This window comes from Gracilinanus agilis, chromosome 1, assembly GCF_016433145.1.
Source record: "Gracilinanus agilis isolate LMUSP501 chromosome 1, AgileGrace, whole genome shotgun sequence".
Lineage (NCBI taxonomy): Eukaryota > Metazoa > Chordata > Mammalia > Didelphimorphia > Didelphidae > Gracilinanus > Gracilinanus agilis.
In genome coordinates this window covers 213,274,473-213,296,198 of record NC_058130.1, presented here as the reverse complement: position 1 = coordinate 213,296,198, position 21,726 = coordinate 213,274,473, and the positions used below count along the sequence as shown (strand labels likewise).

General features: G+C 42.2%; 2 protein-coding genes across 4 annotated transcripts in view; one reads left to right on the top strand and one right to left on the bottom strand.

The window, feature by feature from the left end:
• The window catches only part of C1H7orf50 (chromosome 1 C7orf50 homolog), a 372,322-nt gene that overhangs the window by 111,466 nt on the left and 239,130 nt on the right, over nucleotides 1–21,726 (bottom strand). The gene's annotated exons all lie outside the window — the stretch shown is intronic.
• Nucleotides 5,699–21,726, top strand: part of GPR146 (G protein-coupled receptor 146) — a 91,817-nt gene continuing 75,789 nt past the window's right edge. For 2 of the 3 annotated variants that reach the window (XM_044660045.1, XM_044660038.1), the window contains exon 1: nucleotides 5,701–6,483. The gene's annotated coding sequence lies outside the window, so the exon portion shown is untranslated. Of the gene's footprint in view, nucleotides 6,484–21,726 lie in introns of all 3 variants that reach the window. The other variant, XR_006505338.1, reaches the window with a different exon arrangement.

Below are 21,726 nucleotides of genomic sequence, written 5' to 3'. Positions count from 1 at the left end.
AGAAAGAAAGAAAGAAAGAAAGAAAGAAAGAAAGAAAGAAAGAAACAAACAAACAAACAAACAAACAAACAAACAAACAAACAAAGAAACAAACAAACAAACAAAGAAACAAAGAAACAAAGAAAGAAAGAAATAAAGAAAGTTAGACAGACAGGCAGACAGGCAGACAGTTAGACAGGCCATGAATTCTAGTGCCACTTCTGCTGCTAATTTGCTGTGCGACCTTAATCTAAACATTTCACCTCTCTGGGCCTCTTCTGTAAAAGAAGAGTATACTACCAAAACTGTGTAAGAGGGAAATGAAAGCTGCCATTAATAACGTCATTGGACAGATGAGCAGCTGTCACAATAGTGAAAGGAAAAGTCTTCTCTTCTCTTATCCATCCAGACTCTATTAATTGATTCCACTCCGCACTAAGAAATAATGAATGAAAAGTTAGCTTTGAGAAACAATTCTGGGTTGCATCGTGGATCTAAGGCTGAAGTCAGGATAAAGGAAGGCCTCTCATCACTCCCAACACTATCAGAATCATAAAATGGATGGTGAAAGATGACATTTTTTAATGACAGAAAGGTATACAGTGTTTGCATGGTTGCTTTTTTGTTCTTTTTTTAAACTGATGTGCATTTCTAGGGCTGAGGGAAGATAGTGAAGTGGAAATCATGGGAATTAGAGTGAAGAGGGAAAAAATCCATTTGCTAATACCCTCATAATATAGAAGACATAAAATAGAACAGACATCAATGCATTTGGGGGTTAGCCAGGGATAAGGTCTATAAAGAATGAGGCTGCACTGAGTTGCAAGCAAAGAATTATTTTTTCAAAAGGCATTCTGGACCCTTTAAGCAACACCAAGGGGTAGCTAGGTGGCTCAGAGGATTGAAAGCCAGGCCTAGAGATGCATTCAAATGTGGCCTCAGATACTTCCTAGCTAGTGAGTCTCTGGGCAAGTCATTTAATCCCAATTGCCTAGCCCTTACCATTCTTCTGCCTTGGACTGATATTTAGTATACATTCTAAGATGGAAGACATGGGTTAAAAAAAAATAGTAGCAACATCAAAATAGGCACATAGTAAGGTGATTCTCTGCCACACATACACACCTTGTGCCCTCCACAAATTCCCATAATTGCAGGACATTAAGCAGTTTTAGGGGTAGTAGCCACAGTGCCTCTTTAAGTGTAAGTCATCTCGCAGACCATCAGACAAACATCCCCTTGCCATTAAAGATGTTCTGACCCTAATGAGGAATCCATCATCTGACTCATCCCGGCATTACTGCTAATCCTTCTCTATTGCTAATGCTGTCCCCTTCATTGGACTGTGAGCTCTTTGAGAGCAGGGGCTGTTCTTTTGTTTCTTTTGGTATCCTCAGCACTGTAACTGCTTAATAAATGCTTTATTTTCTTCTTTTTTAAACCCTTGTCTTCTATCTTAATGCCAAATCCTAGGGGAGAATCAGGGATAAGAGACTCAACCAAGGTTACATAGCTAGATAGTGTCTGAAGCCAAGTTTGAACCCAGGACCTCCCAATTCCAGGCCTCGCACTTTATCTGCTGTGCTGCATAGCTGCCCTAGTGAATGCTTCTTGAGCCTGACTTGACGTGTGAATGGATAAATAGACTTGGAATCCAAGGACCACTACTACAACTATCATTATCACTGAAATTTTTATAATTTGCTGTCATCTCACTCTATGCTTGTTTTGATGTTGCTAATTTTTTTGACTCTTACCTTCCATCTTAGGATGAATATGAAGCATCCATACAACCATCTTTAGGGGTAGAAGTTCTATGGGTATAATTAAGAGGAGATGTAATATGGAGGTAAATGGATAGCAAATGATTGCTCCATATTGAGACTCTGGGGTTCTAATCATCCCAAGGCTGCGGTTGCTGCTGCATTTTCTCATCCCCGTATCATATTGCTGGAGGATGTTACCAATTCCCCTTGCCAAACCCATTCCAATTCTCATGTTACACTTCCCTTGGGTTCTAAATGTCCCAGTATTTCTGTTTGGTTGGGTGTGGCTTATGTTATTGTCTTCATTAATTTCTCCCCTCCTCCAACCAGTTTCCCTCCCTCTCCCCAAAGCAGGGAAGCTACTTTGAGGAACATTAAAGCACTTCTTAACAACATAAAGAGATTGGTGGAGTCCAACACTCAGAGATTGGCCTAGTGAGCTGGTCTATGGGCAACACTAAGTCTTTGTGTTCCAGAAGACCTATTGGTTTCACAGTCCCACTCAGCATCAGAATACAAAAAGCCCAAGCCAGGAAAGATGGGAAGGAAGGAGGGAGGTATGTCAAGGGGGCCACCCAATGTCAAGGGTGTGTGTGAAGAGGGGGATGCCACAGTCTGACTAAGGAGACAAAACTGCAGGATTATGCTAACTATAATGTGTTTATAAAGTTCTCATGCATCCTTAACAGTGAATAAATCTGGCTGAATGAGAGTTACAGCTCCATATGAAAACAGAATAAATATGCTTTAAGACAACACAGCTCAGATCTACAGGCTTCAACTTAACTATCATTGTTGAGGATATTAACACAGTCCAATTTTCCATCTTGTTGAGAACATTCTCCATTTGTGGCCATTTCTGGCTCCACATTCCCACAAAGAATGAGGTTTTAATTAGTAAATAACAGTTTTGACATGCCTGCCACTTATATGTGTCTCCAAAGCTCTTCAAATTTGAGGTTGTACAAAAATTTGTAAAGAGCTTTCTGAACACTAAATTTTTGAAAGAAGTGTAGGAGTAGAATAAAAACCTATGAGGAACTCAAGCTGTTTTACCTTGGATCTGGGAGCTTGAAATGATATAAAACTGTAAGAAAAGATACCAACAAATAGCTTGTGGGACTGTGAAACCAATAGGACTTCTGGAACACAAAGACTTAGTGTTGTCCATGATGCACTTTGACAACTCCCAAGTCAAAGAATCACTGATGAGTTTAAAAGCAGTAGCTGGGTTACCTGTCGTGTCCAACTCTAGTCCTAGCACACAAGAGGCATTATGGGAGAGAAAAGAGGGAAAAGGGAAGAAGGACATCAAGTGCCAAGAAAAGGCAATGACTGGAACTTCAGTTAAATTGACCATCTCAATAAATAGGTTTTGGATTTTCATTTACAGACTGGATTAACATCAGGGGAAAAAAATTATCTTCTCTTCTTTCTACCTACCTCCCCCATTCTCCTTTCTTCCCTCCCCCTTTCTCCTCTCTCTCTTTTTCACTTCTTCCCCTTCTCTTCTTTCCCTCCTTTTCTCTTTTCCCTCTTCTTTCCACCACTCTCCCTCTCTGCCTTTTTCCCCTCCCAGTTTCTCCCTGCTTTCTTGACTTCCTCTCTCCGCTCTTCACTCCTTTTCTTTATTTCTAATTCCCTTCTCTCCTCCCCTCTCCCACCTCCTCCTCTCTTCAGTGCCTCTCCCCCATTTGAGGAACTTTTCTCCATTTCCACTAAGGATAAAACAAAGGGATGGATTCAAATTACAGCAGAAAGGACTCCTGAGTTAGCTACCAGGAAGAACTGCCTGACTGAAAAGCAAATAGGATCCCCTCTTTGGAGAATTTTTTTTAAGATAAAAAAGAGAAAATAATGTGTCTGATATGGTAACTTTTGATAGTTCTTAGAGGCAGGAGGATAGACTAAATGATCAGACATGGATCCTTTATAAACAGCTCCATGAGCCTACATAATTTCAAACCTATCAAATCCTCTAGGGTTTGGGCCCTTTTCCAATCAATTAGGGGGAAAATCTCTACTTTGCCAGTGGTAGGTCATGTTGTATGGAGAATACTCTGAGCAAGACTATGACTAACATCAAAAACAATGACAAACACTTATTAAGTATTTGTCAAAGGCAGAGGCAGAGTGGTACCTTCCAACACACAGATTTAAATTTGACTTATATGAAAATTATCACTACTTAGTGCAACTTGCTCCATATAATGAATTTATGTCCTTGTTTCTCTGTGTTTCTGAAGCTTATTAGCATCAATAAACACAGTCAATACCAGTAAAAAGAGAGTCTTAAATTTCATTGTTATACCAAGTAAACTTAAAAATTAAAGTAAACATCTCCCCAGCAATACAAGCTGTTCTGCAGTTAAAGAAGCCTTTACGGTTGTGCTTCAAAGTGCATAAAAATAATTCAATTGGCTTTTAGGCCAATAAAAATATTGTCTATCATTCACTGTATAGTTTGAAAATATAAGCTCTTGCCTCTGCCTTCCCCCAAAAGGCAACCCTTCCAGCACTGGGGACACTGAAGACATTTCACTTCATTGACTAAAAATATTTTAAGACCATACCTTGTGCAGAAAAACAAATAAACTGATTTTTTTAAAAAAATCTGTTTAATAAGGAACTAACTTCTACTACTACAACTGCTGGCAAGAGACACTGAAAAGAAATTACATTAACTTGATTTGGAAAGGTTTCTATAGACTCAACTCAGGCAGAAAAACCTCAAACGAGTTCTGCAGGAAGCCAGATTTAAATGAGAACAAGCCTTTGTATCTTTCAGATCCAGGAAAGGCGCCTTTCAACCATTGTCTATACACCGGGGGAAAAGTGCATCTGGACACCCAGAAATGTTCATATATACAAATATAAAAATTTCCACATGCCAAAAAAATCCTGATTTTAAACTTGGATGCTCTGGTGTCTAACATCTTTAGATGGTATATCTTCATGTTTTTTTCTTAATTAGGCACATAATAATGTTAAGAACTTTTACTAATTATGTCAGATGAGAGAAACTGGTTTTAAAAAAAAAGGAGTAGGGGGGAACCATCACTATTTCCTAATAAGTAGCCATGAAGAAGACCAGGGAATGTTTGCCACACTAGTAAAAGAGAAACATGAGGAGGACCTATTTTGTAAAATATTCCTCCCTTCAGCGAATAACTGCTTTCAAAGGAAAACTAATGTAATTATTGGTATCTCAGGTACTTGAGTGGGATTTCATCTCTTAATGTCCCCTAAGTCTTCCTTTAGTGATTTTACAATGAATTCTGACATGTGGGTAAAACAAGGGTACCCTATCATAGTGGGGACTTGGTTATTTGGCTCTGAGTGAGGGGGAGAAACAGGAAAGAAGAATATACTGATTATTTTCACTTCTCTGGTATCTATCCTGGGCTCTATCCTGGCTCGTGTCATCAAACAATCAGCCCTCGGATTAAAGCAAGGCATGTGTTTTGCCAAGTCTGCTTTTATACTATATGGCCACAGCACATACATGTAACAATCCCTAGTATTTCTGGAGGGGAGCGGTGTTTGTAACTAACCTAATTCCTTTTTTTTTAGGGCTCCGGGAATGGAAAGCCAGTTTCAGTTCAACTACAATTCAACAAGCAAACATTTACATGGTGCTTACTATGTGCAAAGCACATACCTCATTGGAGGTGGGTAGGGAGGTGGGATTGGAGGTGGGATATTAAAGGAATAAAAACTGTTATGGGGAAAAGACTTCAGAAAGTAAGGGGAAGGTGAAGAGGATCATCCTAACCTCCACAAACTTTCCATTAAGGGGAAAAAAAACCCGGAGCTCCTTGTTTATAACTGTACTTGTTTAGAAGAGAGAGAGGTAAGGCAAGGGAGTAAGATGTTTTGAAATCCTTCCTGGAGCATAGGAAGGGGGCGGAGGGGGGGGGGGGGGGGAGGATGGAGAGAGCAGGCAAGGAGCTGGGGCTCTTCCAGGGAAAGGAGGACCACAGAGAGTCGGCAGATTGCCAGGCAAGCTCAGCAGCACGACCAGAGTGCATTGAGTTTCTTTAATGAAAGCCAGGAAAGAACACATTACACAGTGTTTCTTCTGAGAGCAAGCTAGCCCCCAGTGAGTGGAATCAATAAAAACACTAGGCTCGGGGCCCACTGGGGGAGAGAGGAGATCTCTCTCGACAACGGCGTTGAATGTGCTTTCCACTTTCTCCCTCCCCTCAAAGTTAAACTTTGACGATCCACTGGACAGAACAACTTTTCACTCCGCAGGCAGGCGGCGAGATTCCTGCGTGCAGGGAGAGAGGGAACGTTCGGCTTCTCCCAAGCAAGCCTCAGGATCCAGGGCTCCTTTCCCCAAGGCGGCGGCGGCTGAGGCAGCTGAGAGAGGGGGAGGAAGGGGTGGTCTCGGAAACTGGAATCCGGTGCAAGGAAAGCGCCCACCGGACAAGTGCATCCCTCCCTCTCCTCTCTTCCCAGGGCCAAGCACCGATGCATTTTCTATCGGGAGAATGCTAAGAGGAGGAGGAGGAAGAGGAGGAGAAGGAAGGAGAACGAACACGACATGGGAGCTCCTGCAGCCAAGAATGCACATACTGGATAGCATGTCAGTCCCCCCCCGGGAGGTTCCTGGAGCGGCCGGACCAAGAGTGCTGAAACTCTAAGGTCAGCCCCGCGCGGCGCACGCGTTCTGCAACATTTCAGCACACATGTTGGATGGGAGTGAAGGACCCGAGAGCGAGTTAATCATTAGGTAAGTCCGGGCTGTTTTTCATATCGCTGCCTGTCAGCGCTGAGGTGTGCTGTGCAGACTTTCAAAACTCGCCTTCCATGGCAGCCACCCCCGCCCCGACTTTTCTTAGGCTCCATGGGTGGACTTGGAGGCTACTCAAAGTTGTCGCGCTCGCCCCCACCCGTAGGCATTTAATTCACAGCATCCTCCTCCTCCACCATCTCCTCTTTAGTGCTCACAGATTTTGAATAAGAATTTTTTAGGGGGCGAGGGGGGTTGTTCCGAGGCGAGCTAAAGACGCTTTATTTATGTGTTTGCTTTTGACAAGGTAGGGTCAGGCCACCACGTAACTCCACCCCCCAGCTACTAGGGAGCGCAGCTTCTCGGGACTAGGAGGTCCCTGCTCCTCTTTGAATTATGCAACATCAGATCCCACATGCTGAAGCAGAACAACGAACGACTCAGTGAATTTTCTAATGTGCTACACATGCGAGATAGGCATTTCTGAAGGCACTTCTGAAGGAAGGCAAAGCTCTGATGCCCCAGATCGGGGGTCATCGAAAGCAAATATATAATATGAATGAAAATGATTTCAAAGCTCCTCCTCCTTAAGCAGAATCTACAGTGAAGTGATTTGAGGGTCATTTTTGAAAGAAAGAAAAAAAAAAAGCAGATTGTTTGCAAGCCCAGGATATTGTTCAGGACCCAGAGATTGTTAGTTGAAAGTGAGGACTACCTTTGGAGGGAACCGTAGTGGGGAAAACCAGAAGGCATGAACAGGATTCTGCAGTCAGCTGGGGAATGGAATTATCAAGAGCTTTTGCTCACACGTCATTGTTTTCCTTGTAGTGCCCGCATTAGGGGCACAGGATACATGTAAAGGTCTGAATTTTAACACTAGCTCACTGTGGCTTCCTTTAGGGAATTGTGAGAAATGCTGTAGGAGGGAGCCTGCACTTTCCGTACTCCCAGACTAGAAAACCAACCCAAATTCGACAGTCCCTTTTCCAGATATACCCTCCCCCTACACACACACACACACACACACACACACACACACACACACACACACACACACACACACACACACACTTAATTTTGATGCGTTTTTCTGCCTGCAGATTGCCCATATGGTACTCTATGAGTGATCACTGAATCAGATGAGGCTAAGGAATTTCTAATTGAATGAGTGAACCATAAAATTATGGGGGTTGACCTTATGGATAGTATTTGGGGAAACTGGGATTTTGAAAGGGATCAGTAGGCATGATTATGATCTATATTTCAGGTTTTGTAGGTCAGACCGGAGCTGGAAGGGAACTCAGAGACTAGTCTAGCACCCTCATGCTACAGATGAGGAAAGTGACATCCAGAGATGTTAGGTGACTTAGGAAGTATCAGTATTTGACTCCAAGTCCTCTGATTCTGCAATCAGTGCTCTTTCCAATGTCCAAGGATGCTTCCTTTGATTCAGGTTTTTTAATGAAATCCTGAGAAATTACAAAAGACTTTGTGGGGTCTAAAAACACTGCAGACCACTGACTTGGCCTATTACTTCCTCTTTCTCCTATCCTCTCAACTGCCAGGGTTGTTAAGAATTTCTCATTCTTACCCTATTCTTTTGAGTTTAGGGTCTTAAAAAAAAGTCATCAACTCTAGACCAACTATTCTTGGTAGTTCTGAGGGCAGCTACTTATTCCCTGCTCATTCCTCCTCTTAGCTCTAGACATCAAGTTCAGATGAGTTTCTGTAAAGAGAGTGAAGCAATGAATGGCTCTTGGGTCACCTTGTGACATGAGCATATGACTGGTTCAGCCCAGAGTGGGCGGTGATAGTGGGAGGACTGGATAGGGAAGGTGGCAAAAAGGCTCACTTTGGTTAATAAGTGGTTGCCTCCTCCTCAGGGCCACTCCCTGGAGAGGGATGCCAGTACAGGTCACTTCCCAAGACCTGCTGTTCCTTGTGCCCCTGTCCAGTCCCACTCTAGGTGACGAAGGACCTTTTAGATGGTGATGGTGTTTAGTTTTATATTTTAGCTTCTGACGCTAAAAACATGAAAACAGCTCTAGGCCTGGATGAGCTGAGGGTCACTAATGTGTCAGAGGTGGCTGCCTGACACAAGGTGGCAGGTGGTCCCTGACCAGCTGGGTAAATAAATGGCTAGTGGTGATAACCTTTCACAAAGGGCTGACCCCTGTGGCTTTTCTTAAGAGCTTAAAGCAAAGGTAAATCCCTTGGCTATTCTCTTGTCTACCCGATATTCATTTCCTTCAACCTCCTGACATGCACCTGTGTGCACCTTTATCCCTTCTGCAAGAGCTTTCTTGCCTCTCTGATTTTATTTCTTTTTCTTAGAACCAGGGCTCAGAGATAAGAGGTCCTGGGATCAAATGTTGCCTCAGACATTTCCTAGCTGTGTGACCCTGGTAAGTCACCCCTAATTGCCTAGTCCTTACTGCTCCTCTGCCTTAGAAGTGATACTCAATATCAGTTCTAAGATAGAAGGGTTATTTTTCTTTAGAGAATGAAAAAAAAAAAACCCTTATTTTCTGTGCTACTAACAACCCTAAGACAAAAAGGCAAGGAGTAGGCAAAGTGAGGTTTCCAGTGACTTACCCAGGGTAATACAACTAAGAAGTGTCTGAGGCCAATTTTGAAATCCTAACTCCAGTCTTGCTACTTTATCCACTATGATACCTAGCTGCCTTCTCTGAATTTAATTTCCAAGAAACATTCATCAAGCATCTCTACTATATGTAAGGAACTGCGTTAGGTCCTAGTGATACCTAAGTCAAAGAGGAAACAGCCTCTGCTGTCCAGGAGCTTTGTAGTTCCTCCACACTGTGATGCATGGGTCTTAGCCTTGGTTTCAAGTTTGTTGTTGCCAGCTGAGTAGACAGGAGCAGAACACAAGAGAGAAAGTGTTGAATTTGGTACACAGAGAGAAATTCTAATCTTCATCTCAAATAGTCCTTGAGCTAATAGCATCAAAGGGAATGAATTGGATTCTCTCATACCCTCTCTAGACGGTCATATCCTAGGTTACAAGCTCTCCATACATGACCCGCAATTTTGGAAATGATGTGTTAATCAGTCCCTTAAAAACAAAACTATTAACACCAACAAGGCAGAGTAAACATTAGATAGAATTAGACCTAGATAAATCCTCAAAGTCTACTAAAGACAAGTTCCCTTGGAACAGCTGATAAAAGAGAGAAGGGAAGAAATTGAGTTGAGTCAAGGAAGAGGGAGGGAAGCCATGTCAGGGTGTGTTACTGAGGAAAAAACTACATCCAGAGAGTGAAGTGACCAGTAAATGCCAAAGCCAGGAAATGGATTCAAATTCTCTTTTAAGGCTATTGCTTTCTAGATACCCAGTATAGTCTCTTTCTTCTTTCACGGGCTATGCCCTGAAGGATGCTAGGACTAATTGTCCAGCATTTACTTTGCAAGGAGGATGCTTAATATGCTACTTGGTGTGTACCTGTGATTTCATTTCATTGGGGTAAGTGATACCACTGTGCTGATTGGCATATTAATAATACTGAGCAGTCTGGCTCTTCTCATTTGTACTGCATGATCACCTGATTTTTCAGGCATGCATATCCTCAACAATGCCTTTCATTCTACTTCATCACTGGTAATATCTAGCCTGCTTAGGACCATCACAGATCTTTCCATTGTCCATTAGCATTTCCCCCACCCGGATCCTTTTCTTCTTCTTAAACCCCTACCTTTTATTCTATCAGTATCAATTCTAAGACAGAAGAAGGGCAAGGGCTAGGCAATTGGAATTAAGTAACTTGCTCAGGATCACACAGCTAGAAAGTGTCTGAAGCCAGATTTGAACCCACTTCCTACTGATTCCAGGCCTGGTATTCTATCCTATTCTTGATTTTCCTGGCAGACTGATTTTCCAATATTTCTAGCCATATAGAATTCTGGGAGGAGGAGATAGTTTTTTGCAGAGGCAGTTTGGGAATCTCTGAATGGTTTGAATTTTGAAATGTGTAACCCAACTCAATTTTCTCCTGACCAATTTTGGGCCCAGCTTTATCTTCTTATCTTACTTATCTACCTACCTTCCTTCCTTTTTACCTTGCCTTCTTTCTCCCTCCCTCCTTCCTTTCTCTCCCCTTAGCTTCCATCTTAGAATCAATGCTGTGTATGGGTTCCAAGGCAGAAAGAGTGGCAAGGGCTAGGCATGGGGGTTTAAGTACCTTGTCCAGAGTCCAGAGCTAGGAAGTATCTGAGGTCAGATTTGAACCCAAGATCTTCTGGCTCTAGGACTGGTTCTCAATCCACTGAGCCATCTAACTTCGACTCTTCTTCTCCTGGCTTATCTTTCTCTCATGCTTGTCCAAGATATAGATACTGATGGACTAATTTGATAAGCTGCCCATCTGGCTATATCCAAAGGCAACAAGGAATGGTGGACAGAGCATCAGACTTGAAGACCAGGGTGCAAATCCCTCCTCCAATGCTTATTAGTTGTTTTTCCCTGGGCAAGTTATTTAATTTCTATCTGCCTCAGTTTCACTATCTGTAAAATAAGGAGGTTGTTTTTCATGGCCTCTAAGAGCTTTTAAATCTATTATTTTAAGTCATTAAAGTGGTTAAAATAGAAAATTGTTGTTTAAAAACAAAAAAGGCAGATTTCACAAAAAGAGCAGATCCCCCCCCCCCCCGAAAAAGTATATTGCATACAGAAACCTTGCCATTAGTGAATTAATGCACGACACAATGCAGCTTCTGAGAGAGGAAATGGGATGCTGGACAAGTCTGCCTTAAAGGAGGCAGGCAGAAGTGAGAAAGGCTGAGAGACCAAGTCTCTGCCTAGGGAAGGTGCCTGCTCAAGTACAGGATGTTGCAGTAGGGGAATCCAGGGAGTATTTTGAAAGCCCTGAGCACATCAGGGGAAGAGAAAAGTTAAGTTAAAAGACTGCTCTTTTGAGAACTGTTTGCCCATTGGCAATTTTATCTAGGCCCTAACTTGAGCTTGGAGCTTTGCCTGCCCCACAATTAGCAAGCAGCCCTCCTCTGAGTAGAATCTCCTTACACCTTTGCAGTGTCTCCTGAGCCTGAAATGCATTAGTCCACAAGATGAACAGGACTAGATAGCTTAGAACTCCCAGGGTGGGTGACCCATGATGGAAAAGACAATCAACCTATTTTTCATAATTTTCAGGCTTCTTTCTACTGCCATACCTATACAGTGTCATCGAACTCCCTAAGGATCCCATTCAGTACATAATGACTTGGAAAGTCACATAGTGACACCAACTATGTTTTTATTTCTTTTGCGAAATATTTCCCAATTTCATTTTAATCTGATTCTGACACAACTGGAGAATGCTGAACATCTCTGCCCCATAGAACAATACTCCAGCTTCCCAGTAATGGGCTTAAACTTATGAAACCCAAACTCCATCATACTTCTCCCTATAATGAGGTTGTGTTGTTGTTTCTTTTTAAATCTTTACTTTCTGTCTTAGTGGTAACTCTAGGTCACAATGGCAAAGACTAGGCAAACAGGATTAAGTGACTTGCCCAGGGTCACACAACTAGAAAGAATCTTGAGGCCAGATTTGAACCCAGGTTTCTCCCTACTCCAGGCCTGGGGATTTAATTACTGTACTACCTAGCTGCTCAAAATCTTGGTAGTTTTCTTATCTCTATTGCAGCCTTTTTCTGTTATGTAGTTTGAGAGCATGTGCACACCTACACCCTGGGGGAGCAGCTAGGAGATCTGAGGCTCAGTCCTAGATCTGCCACTAGTAGAGAGTTATCCCAAGTTCCCTGGGCTTCTGCTCCCTCATCTCTCTCTGTGATGGGGGCATCACAGAGATCCCAGCCTTGCCTCTCTCCCAGGACTGTTGTGGGGAACTAATGCAATAATGGCTGTGAAATGGGGCACACATGGCTAAGTGACTCAGTGGATAGAGAGCCCAGCATAGAGTTGGGAGATTCTGGGTTCAAATTTGGCCTCAGACACTTCCTAGCTGTGTGACTCTGGGCAAGTCACTTCCTCCCAATTGTCTAGCCCTTACTGCTCTTCTGCCTTGGGACTAATACATAGTATTGATTCTAAGACAGATGGCAAAGGTTTAAAATAATAATAGTAAAAAAGTTGGGTGCCACTACTGTTTTCTTTTTTAAACCTTTACTGTCTATCTCAGTAACAACTCAGAGATAGAAGAGTATTACAGGCAAGGCAAATGGGATTAAGTGACTTGCCCAAGGGCAAACAGCTAGGAAGTGTCTGAGGCTATTTTTGACCCTAGGTCCTCCCCACTCCAGGCCTGGGACTCTTTTCACTGAGCTACCTATGGGCCATGCAAATCCCTATTCTTTATTAATGGTTTCTAAAAGGAAGGGGCAGCTAGGTGGTGCCATAGGGCATAGAATGCCAGACCTGGAGTCAAGGAGTCTCATCTTTCTGGGTTCAAATCCAGCCTCAGACTCTTACTAATTGGATGACCCTGAAGAAGTCACTTCACCCTGTTTGCCTCAGTTTCCTCATCTGTAAAATGAGCTGAAGAAGGAAATGGCAAACCACTCCAGTATCTTTGCTAAGAAAACTCCAAACAGAGTCACGAAGAGTCACACACAACTGAAACAAATGAACAACAAAAAAAGGAAGGGGGGAAATGGGGTTGACCCAAATAGGTCAATATCTCTCTGGGGTTGACACACAGTATGGAACCATGACATGATTAGACAACTGACAGCTTCCTTTAGCATCCAGTGTGTGCCCTCATGGTCTTTGGGCATAGGAGAGTAAGAAACTATAAACTTAATTAAAATTGTAGACCTTAAATGAAAAACTGACAGCTGCCAAGTAGAATTTACCCCAATACTTATTGGAGTAGTAACAGATCCCACCAGAGAAGCTTTACAAGTCACCGGAAAATTACACAGACTTAAAAGTAATTTCATCATCCTTCAGCAGGACACGATATCCCAAACCCCACACCACACCTGCATGTTTTCCATATTGATTCTAAACTTGTTAAAAATCACTTCCTCCCTTTCTTCTTTTTTTAAAGAGACTCAGAGATTCCACTAATATTTTGTTGCTTGCAGTATTCCACAGGTATGACAACTTTTCCTGTGGCGGCTTTAAATCAGGGCTTTCTGACATATATCTCCCGCTCTCTAAATAAGGCCAAGTACTTTTTTTAGGTGCTCAAGGGAAGTCAGGGTTCAAAAATGCATTATTTTTGGCTGAAGTAGGTTTGGAGCTTTTTAGAGCAGTTGCTATTTTGTGTAAATGACTATGTATGAAAAGTTACGTAAAACAAACATGGAAAAATGTTCCTCAGTAACTAGAAAGCCAATGGTGGCCTGACCTGTTTCAGTTTTCCCATCTGTTACTCCATTCAAAGTATGTCAGACATGGTCTATGTGGGTAATCTAAGCAAAACAGGTTTAAAAAAAGCTCCCTCTTCACCCCAGTGTTGAAGGCGAGTGGTACCATTCCTGCCCTCACCTCACAGTTTCCCCAGTGAATCTGGTTCTAGACAGGTTTTCTACATTAGAGCTTACGTATCCATTTTTTCAGTATCTTACAAACTTCACATGGGGGCAATGGTTCTAGATACAGGAAACCTGGGTTCAAATGTGACAATTAGTCCTTCTTTGACTGGCAAGTCACTCACCACCCTGGGTTTCAGGATCTTCATTTACAAACTGAAGGGGGCTGAATTCCATTGTCTCTGAGGTTCTTTTCAGCACTAGGGCCTCTGATTCTCTCATCCCCTGGACCTCAATGGGCTGGCTGGCCTTTTCTTCTCTTCTTGAAATAAACGGATTGTTCTAGATACTTTTTTTTTTTTTGAGAGGAAAGCTCGGCAGACTATCAAGATTGGCATTTTGGATGGGACCTTTTGAAAATAATCTTGGCATTTGGCACAGCACACAGGGAGCCCAGCTCCGTCAATAATTCTGCCCCTGGTTGTTGAGGTCAAAGTGCCTCGGTCTCCCCAGAGGTTGTTTTTTGAGACTGGGTCCCCCTCTTGAGGCGTGTGCCTCCTGCTCTCAATGCTGAGCTCCATCTGAAGTGAACAGGGGCTCAGTGTGTATAGAGAAGGAGACTAAATGGGAATTCAGAGAATGGAGCCCATTGTCTTTCAGAAGGATCCCAGGCAGAAAGATAAAGAGCTCCACTCAAAACGGAAAGTCTCAAGGAAAAAAAAGCCTTCTGCCCTCTTTGCCTGAAATGCCCTTTTCCAACAAGAGGTAAAGTCCTGGCCTGGCCCTTCTGAGTCTGAAGGACTGGAAAAACTTAGAAACCTACTTTGCTGTGACACAGGCAGCCCCTGTTTTCAGGTAGATAATACTGAGTAGCCAAAAATACTTAGTATGCTCTCATTAAGAGATCACAGTATCGAAACATTTTTGGAACTCCCTGGTGATCTGAGTGTCAGAATGGTATAACGGAATGAGGCCTGGGTCCCAGGCCTTTTCAGAAACTCTGGGGATGTCAGTTCACTGCATGATTTTTTTTCTTAATCTCTAAAATGGGGGTGGGGGGGGGCGCAAAATGCATCCATTAAATGGAGAAATTTTAAAATGTTTTTAATTGACATTAGTCCTTTTAAAAGGTTTACAAAATGTTCAGCACCATTAACCCATTTGAGCCTCACCACAAAGCTATGTGATAGGAAAGATAAGTGTTATTATTCCCACTTTACAGGGGAAGAATCTGAGTGATTTTCTTTCTTTCTTTAAATAAAAAGTATCTGATCCAAGGCAGAAAAGGGGTAAGGGCTAGGCAACTGGGTAATTTGCCTAGGGCCATGCAGCTAGGAAGAGTCCGAGTCATATTTGAACCCAGGACTTCCCTTCCCATCTCCAGGCCTACCTCTATAAACTGAGCCACCTAGCTGCTCCAATTAAATGGCTTTCTCAAGTGATCGATAAAGGTAGCTAGAAGGTGAAGTAGATAGAACACTGGGCCTAGAATCAGGAAGACCTGAGTTCAAATGAAGCCTCAGACATTTTACTAGCTGTGTGACTGTGGGCAAATCACAACTTAAATTCTGCCTCAGTTTCCTTGACTGTAAAATGAGGATGTTAATAGCATTTCCCTTTCAAGGTTACTGTGAGGATCAAATGAGATAATATTTGTAAAGCACAGTGCCTGGAACATACTAGATGCTATATAAATATCTCTTCCCTTCCTCTGATTTGATAGTCAAAATGTCCCTAGGAAATAAGTTGGGGAGGAATTTTTAATATCCCCATTTTGTGGATGAGGATATTAAAGAAGCATAGAAGTGAATGACTTTGCTGGTAGTTGTCCTTATCTGTAGACTTGCTGCTCTCTCCCAATAAAATGGAAAATTTTTGGAGGGCAGTTCCTGTTTTCAGTTTTGACTCGGTATCCCAAGCACAGTGCTTTAAACAATAGGGGCTTAATAAATCATTGTTGAATTAAAAAGAAGTTGTGTGTGTTGGGGGGGAAGAGGGGTTGGTGAAAGAAGTTTAGGAGAAAAGCTACTAAGTTCTATGATACCTTCTACTGCTCCAATGCTTTTCTGTGCTGCCCCTCATCAAAATCATCTGATGCATATTTTGTATATGCTTTTATGTACTGGGTATCCCCAAAGTCTTTTTTTTTTTTTAAACCTTTACCTTCCATCTTGGAATCAATACTGTGTATTGGCTCCAAGGCAGAAGAGTGGTAAGGGTAGGCAATGGGGGTCAAGTGACTTGCCCAGGGTCACACAGCTGGGAAGTGTTTGAGGTGACATTTGAACCTAGGACCTCCCGTCTCTAGGCCTGGTTCTCAATCCACTGAACTACCCAGCTGCCCCCTATCTCCAAAATCTTAATGCAGTTTTTAAGCTTTAATAAGACATTGGGGACACCTTTGTATTTTTATATGTTATCTCTCCTGTTAGCTGCATGAAGGCAGGAGCTTTCATTTTTATCTTTGTATCCCCAAATATCTTGGCACAAAGCAAGTGCTAAATAAACTGATTGATTAATAAATCTTAAACACAACATATTTGTTTAGTTTGAAATAGCCAGGTAGAGACCAGTCTAGCAGGCTGGAATGCAGTGGAAATGGAGTTCTGGAGCCTAAAGGTCTAGAACTATTAGATTAGATGATCTCTAAGATTCTTTCCCCTTCTACTTTCATTTTTTTAAAATTACATTCTGCTTTGTATTACTTGTGTAATATGTTTTAGCCAATTGGATTTTAAACTCTTAGAGGGCAGCAATCAGACCTCCTTGGCTTCCTCTATCTTATTTCTAAAACCGTTACTTTCTGTCTTAGTATCACTTCTAGATCAGAAGAGCAGCCAAGGGCTAGGCCAGCATTGGTGAACCTTTTAGAGATCGTGTGCCCACACTGCCTTTAAGCCACCTGTGAGCCCCCACATTTAGCCCACAGAGCAGAGGGAGTACGTGCTCACATTGGGCTGCTGGGCAGAGCAGCGGGGCATGTAAAAAATGTCTGCAGGTGCGGTGGAGAGGTAGAACAGAGCAGGCCCCTCTGGCAAGCCTGGGCACCCGTGCCAAGCCTTCATCGACACAGGGCTAGGCAATCAGGGCTAAGTGACTTCCTCAGGATCACATAGTCAGAAAGCATTTGAGGCCAAATTTGAACCCATGTCCTCCTGATTCCAGGTCTGGCTCTCTATTACCATGCTACCTAGCTGTCCCAGAAGGTGGAATTTTAGTTGGGACTTAAAGGTAGACAGGGAGGGCATCCATGTATTTCCTGAACTGTGGCACCCAAAGCTGAATGTACTCTGATCACAAGGGAAGAGTAAAAAACAAAACAAAACAAAACAAAACAAAACAAAACAAAACAAAACAAAACAAAACAAAACAAAACAACTAACATTGTCTTGTTCCTGGAGGTTATGTGGTTCTGTCTGTCTGTATCAACCTTTACCTTCCATCTTAGAATCAATACTGTATATTGTTTCCAAGACAGAAGAGTGGTCAGGGATAGGCAATGGGCGTTAAGTGACTTGTTCAGTCACAGTTGGGAAGTATCTGAGGACAAATTGAATCCAGGACTTCTCATCTCTAGGCCTGGCTCTCAATTTACTGAGCCACCTAGCTGCCTCCTGTTATGTCTTTCTTAATGAAAGCTGAGATTACATTGGCTCTTTTTGCCTGCCATATCGTGCTTTTGACTCTTGGAGTTTTCAGTCCACTAAACCGTCAGATCTTTTTCAGGTGATTTGCTCTCCCCATCTTGTGCTTGGGAAGCTGACTTTGGGAAGCCACTGAACCATTAATATTGCTTGGACTCTGCTATTCAGTCATTTTCAAGTCCACGTAAATGTACTATCATCTACTCCCATGTTGGCACACCTATGGCATGTATGCCAGAGCATGCCAGAGGGGCTACTCTGCTCCCCTTCTCCATGTGTGCCTGAGGCATTTCTCACATGCCCCACCCCTCTGCCTAGCAGCCCAATGGGCATGCTTCCTCCCTCCCCTGTTTGGGGTAAGGTGTTGGTGGTGGAGGGTTGCTCACATGTAGCATGAGGGGCAGTTTGGGCACTCAATCCCTAAAAGGTTCACCATTACTGATCAACTGTGTTTCTCTAAGTTCTCCACAAGAAAGATAAGAGATTTTGTCCAATGCTCTTTTCAAACTAGGTAATCAATATATACAGCATTTTCCTGATCTCTCGTCTAATAATCCTGTTAAAAAAGGAAATGAGGTTAGTCTGTCATGACCTGTTGGTGAAACCATGTTGGTCTCCACTGATCAATGCTTCCTTTTTTAGCTGTTCGCTAATTTAATAAAAACAGTAATACATTAACTTAATGATTTCATAATACATTTTAGTATTTTGGCATGAATTCAAGTCAAGTTCACTGACTTGGTTTGCAGATGACATTCTCTTTTTTTTTTTAAATTCAGAGTACTTCTGTTCCTGTACCACCCCGATTTTCTGCAACCTTTCAAAAACAGTGGATTAACAATCAGAGATAATAGTTGTTTCAGAGTCTGGAATAATTTCTTTTGGGCCTGTTGACTTGAATTCAAGAAGGGCAGCTAGATTCTCTCTTACTATCTCTTTATTTATTTAGGGTAACAACTACCCTATTAACCATCTTTACTCTGGACTTTCCAGTCCAAAGATAATTCTGCTTAGCAAAGAAACAGAGATGATATCAGTTGAATAAACTCTATTCAAGTGAACTTTAGGATTCACAAGGCATGTCTTTATTACTATTTTTGGAATGAGAAATTGAGCTTTAAGAAGACTAAGGGATTTGCTCAAGATTCCACAGCTAATAAATGGAATAGCCAGGATATGAACCCAGGATTTGAGACTCCAGCTATACCAAACAGAGATTTGTAGAAGAGTAAATAAACAGCATACAAATCAGAGTAACATACACCTGCTTTCATCCTCCAATTGTCCCAGGATTTCTTCTCTCTACACCAGAACGTTTGCTTCCTGTGGCCTGAATAATAATCACCTAGTCCTTTGTAAACCCTTAGCTTCACTCTTAGAATCAGTACTAAGTATTAAGGCAGAAGAGTGGCAAGGGCTAGGTTATTGAGGTTAGGTGACTTGCCCAGGGTCACAGCTAGGATTTGTCTAAGACCATATTTGAACCCAGGTCCTCCCGACTCTAGATCTGGCACTTTATCCACTGTGCTACATAAATACCTCTCACTTCTTCCTTTTAATGTGTGATCTTCCAGGTTTATGCAGAATGTATCATAATTTAGTATATATTTTTTAAACACAGTGTGCAAGAAACATGCTGGGGATACAAGAACAAAAATGAAAACAATCTGTACCCTAAGGAAATTTATATTATATTGAAGAGAGCAGCATTTAAATGGAGAAGTCAATACAATTTAATTACAAAATAATCTAGGGAACAGCTAGTGATGTATATAGAGATCAGTAAAAAGTCCAGTTGAGTTGGAACATGAGAGAGGATAGTGATGGGTTGGAGCCCAATTGTGAAGGGGCTTAAATGCCAAACTGAGGAATTTGGAGTTTATCTTAGAGGCAAAAAGAGGGAGCTGATAAGGCTTTCTGATCAAGGGAATGATGCAGGGTCACACTTTACTTTAGGGCTATCATTTTGGTGCCTATGAAGGAGATTGTCGACAGGAAAGACTTAGAGATATGGAGACCAATTAGGGCACAACTGCAAACAAAGGAAGGTGAGGACCTGAACTAGGGTGGATAGACCAGTACCTAGAAAGAAGGAGATAGATGCAAGAGGTCCTACATTCAAATATGACCTCAGACACTTCCCAGCTGTGTGACCCTGGGCAAGTGACTTAACCCCATTTGCTTAGCCCTTACCCTTCTGTCTTAGAATTGTTACTAAGAGAGAAAACAAGAGTTTAGGGAGAGAAAAAAACAACAACCAAATCAGTTAACAAGCCTGATAAAATTAATTTATGCTTTGGGAGGGCTAGCTAAGATTCTCAGACTATATGTCTACCTAGTCCTTCTCTTCTACATTATAGTATATTTATGTATTTGTTTTGCATACAATTAGATATCTTATCTCTGTACTTCCTGTCTCTTCTGATATAGGGCAAAATACTTAAGGGCAGTGACAATCTCGTTTTTGTCTTTGTTTCCCCATTACTAGTCGAGTGCCTGGTACTTAACAAATATGTATTCACTGAGTGAGTGAGCCACCATCATGTATCCATTGTAAAAAAGGTTTTCTGGAAGACAACATCACTGAATTTATGGTTTTAATACCAGTCATTCTAAGGGCATTCATTTCAGGCCAGCTAGGACAGGGTGTTGGTATCATGACAGGTTATTGGGGAGAAAGATTCTAGGTTCACTGTGGAGGCTAGGACACTTCTTTCAATCCCAACCCATTGCTACCATTAATATATACTCCAAATTCCTTAAGCCTTCAAGTTCCTTTGTGTTGCTAGGTTTCTGGGCCATAGCCTCTCATTAAATACTCCTTTGTCACAAAAGTAGTTTTCCAGAGCCCAGTATTGCATAAAATAGCTATTTTAGGGGGCAGCTGGGTGGCTCAGTGAATTGAGAGCCAAGCCTAGAGACCAGAGGTCCTAGGTTCAAATCTGGCCTCAGACACTTCCCAGCTGTGTGACCCTGGGCAAGTCACTTAACCCCCATTGCCTAGACCTTACCACTCTTCTGCCTTGGAGCCAATACACAGCACTGGACAGGAAGGATAGGAAACTACTTATGTCTAACCTCAGGTTGAGAAAAAACCCCAAATAGATAAACCCTAAGTGCCATGAATGAAGGGCACTACCAAAACTAAGGGAAAGAGTTCTAGAAAAGAAGCCTCCTTTTCCTTCTTTTGGTGGTCTTTTCTCTTCAATCAACAAATTCCTCTTTTTTCTCCATCTCCAGCCTACAAATGGGGTTCCACAAAAGGACTGGGTAAAACTACATCATAATGTCTATTGGCCAGATCATAATGATTTCATGTAGTTCTTCCCTGGAGTATATGGACCGAAAAAAAGATTTACCTGGAGTGGTCAGTACTGACGAACAACATGGATTTGGAGTGAGAATTCCTGTATTCAAATAGTAGCTCTTCTACTTACTATGTGATACTGAACAAATGACTTAACGTCTCTGGGCCTCTGTAAAATGACAAGGGGGTGGCAGATGGGGAGTGGACTAGATCTTTCCAGGCTCTTGACCATTAAGATTACAGCATGCTCATCTAGAAGATGGTATCTCTTAAAGTAGCATTTTACACCTCTAATAACAAAAAATCATGAAGGAAGAAGCCAAGATCTTGTGAGAGACATGACCTAAAACATATATGAGACTTAAATTTCTGATGGAAACAGAGGAGTGAGAACTTCTGTGTTTTGGTAAAGCATTCAACATGGAGGCAGCATGACGGAGAGAGTCGGAAAGTCAGAGCTCAGTTGCTTTTCTGCAGTCCACTTCCTCTGGGATGCAACTGTTAGATTGGTTACTTTTTAAAAAAGCCTCTGCTATCTGCATCTGATCCATTTACTTATTCTCTCTGCAGTTTTTACATAGTATTCCAAAGCCCATACTCTTCATTTAATTACAGATCCTTCACATTTCATGTCTTTTCCAGCAGCAGGTGCAGATAAAGCCATTCTGGAAAGGGGGCTGGATATGTGTGTTGGGGGTGGAAGTGGAAGGAAGACCATAGTCTTATAAGACTGGACACTGGTCTGGGTCATGGGGCCAGCGGGCATTGTTCGTGGGAAGCAAAGGCTCCCTGAAGCCCTCAGCTTGACCCTACCTGCAGATTCAGGAAATGGATTAG